Raw genomic sequence first — 2,731 nt, 5'->3', positions numbered from 1 at the left:
ATTTATTTCTTCTCTCTCTCTCTCTCTCTCTCTCTCTCTCTCTCTTTCTCTCTTTCATTATCTAGCAAAAATCTCATATTATTTTTCTTTCTTATTTTTCATATTATTTTTTGTTTCTTTTTGTCTATTCTTAGTGGATTTGCCTTAGAACAGTAATACTTTATTTATTTATTTCTCTCTCTCCCCCCCTCCCCCCCCTCGTAAGTTATCTGTCTTTTTAGGAAATTCGTTCGTCAATTTCAGAAAAAAATGTGAGACCGACGGAGATTGGACGTGACGAAGTCGCGGCAACTACATCAAACGCAATGCGTCAAAGCTGCGATGCGCGGAGTGACAGCGAAATGTAAAATCGAAATGAATACCGAATATCAGTGAATCCGTAGTGTTCTGTTAATTAACGGTCTTTGAGCCATGGAATTACTATTGATGAGTTTTTGAATGATATGATGGAAGCGTCGATGCGACCATAGTCTTGACTAATATAGATCGACGAGCACGTCTCTTGCAATATACTTTTACTTTTTGACGGAATACCGATTGATTCATAGTTTTATTTACACGAGCAAGCTCTCCTGCGTTATTACAGACAAATTCCTATAAGTAAACTCTTACTATAAACTTCTCCTGAGAGACATACATTATTTATAATTTGATTTACTAGCGGTTTCCCACAATATTTCCATTCGTTCATTTTGCCTAGAAAAAACCGGCGAACATTCTCGGCTACGAAGAATAGGGAAGAAATTAAAAAGGCACAAAAGCGTGAATAGGCAAACGCGACGACAGATCACGACGACGGGACTCGAAGAAATGGGTGGAATAGCTGCAATATGCGCGGCCGGTGGGTGCACCGGAGTTCAATATCGGCACTTATACAGGCGCACGAGTGCGTCACGCACGCGATATCACGACATCGACGTATGTGCGAACAGAAGGCGAGCCGAGACTTGGTTGCTTTTATTGTGATATGTGTCGCGACGATTATTGAAAAGCACGAGAAAGTGTTTTCTCGTGACGCGCCGCCGCGCTGTTCTCCAATCGCGACCACTTTGACCGAGAAGTTATTGGCTGTGTTTCTTCTTAGCGCCGTCTAATATCAAAGTTAATATTGCCGCCAACAACTCCTTTGCTACAACTTCGTTGCTACCGCTGCCCGTCGCACTCTTCCCAGGCAGCGTGATTAGGCGAGGTTCTCGAGTTTTCCGCTCTCAAAGTCCCCGCCTCGGCGGTAAAACTTCCGCGACTTCGTGATGTGTTACTATAACCCCGATGTGGGTGCAGAAAGGGCGAGCTTTATCGGATATATTGGGAAATCTTCATCAGCCGTGTGGGAGCTTAAGAGTCTCGTGGCTTCGAGGGTCGACTTCGTAATCGCCGCCAGTATTATATACGATATAAGTTACCGATTTTATGTTTTGTGCAATTCACCCTGCAATCTCCTCGTAAGAAAGACGTGTACACTGAAAAAAGAAATTAAATTTTAATTTGTACATATTTGTTTGAATAGTAAAATTCGAAGTAAATATTTACTAAATATATATATATATATATATTTGACTAAACCATTAATTTGATTCAATTATCATTTTTTATTGAATAAATATTTATTTACTGTAATTAAATGTTTACTTGGTTCAAAGAAATATATAAGATTTAGTAAATTATTTTTTTCAGTGTAGGTTGTGACTTTTATTTTCTCTTTTCTTTTAAAATAATAAGTATTGCATTAATACTAATACAACGTATGAAATGCAACATTATATGTATACAAATGTAGTTTGTTTGCAAATTGTATTTATATATTCCGCTGCGACCACAAGGAATGAATAATGCAACTATCGAGAATTAATACTGTCACGAATAATACTCATGAGATAAATATTTAACTTCTTATGAATATCCATCATGTTCCATAAGAAATCTCCTTTGCATTATCGTTTATTAGCTTCATAAATGACTATCGGTTTAAACTGACTCTTTCAAGGACAAAAAAGGAGTGACGTGTCGCCATTTGTTGACATACCGTTTCGCGTTTCATACGTGATAAAGGTTGCCGCACACAAAATTCTGCAACAGTGATCGTAAGGGACGCTGCCAGAAATTGTGTATTCCACAATACATGATTTTTGATAGGTTGAAATTTTTATTCTCTGTTCCCTGTTCCTTTTATTGTGCGGAGCCCCTAAGACGTAAACTTAAGCCAACTTGAGCTAATCAGAATATTGCTTTAGGTCTATGTAATCTGATGGAAATGGAAATAACAGTAAACTTATCCATAACCTCGCAACCGGTTGAAACTCGCCTTATGGATAAATTTACTGCTATTTGTATTTCCGTTAGCGTAGATCTAAAGCAGCATTCTGATTGGCTCATCGGATTCAGTTCACGTCTTAAGGTTACTGTTGTAGAAATTTTTCGTCTGCGGCAACCTTAAAGCCCATTCTACAATTACGTAAGCATAGTTGTAAGTGATTGTACACTGAGAGAAAAATGTTTGGTATTTATAACTATAATTACATATTACTACAATTATGATTATTATTGCTATAATAATAATATATAATATATAATAATATATAATATATAATAATAACAGTAATAATAACAGAACTATGTATATAGTTCTAGCAACAAATGTATATAGTTGGCAACCTAAAATGACTATAATTATTACAGTTATTATAACCATAAAATAGTTGAAAAAAGTTATCATAAAAAAGTGATTCAAGTG

Source organism: Atta cephalotes, assembly GCF_000143395.1.
Source record: "Atta cephalotes unplaced genomic scaffold scaffold00031, whole genome shotgun sequence".
In the NCBI taxonomy this organism is placed as follows: domain Eukaryota; kingdom Metazoa; phylum Arthropoda; class Insecta; order Hymenoptera; family Formicidae; genus Atta; species Atta cephalotes.
The sequence above is the reverse complement of the archived record's forward strand: the minus strand, read 5'-3'. Positions refer to the sequence as shown.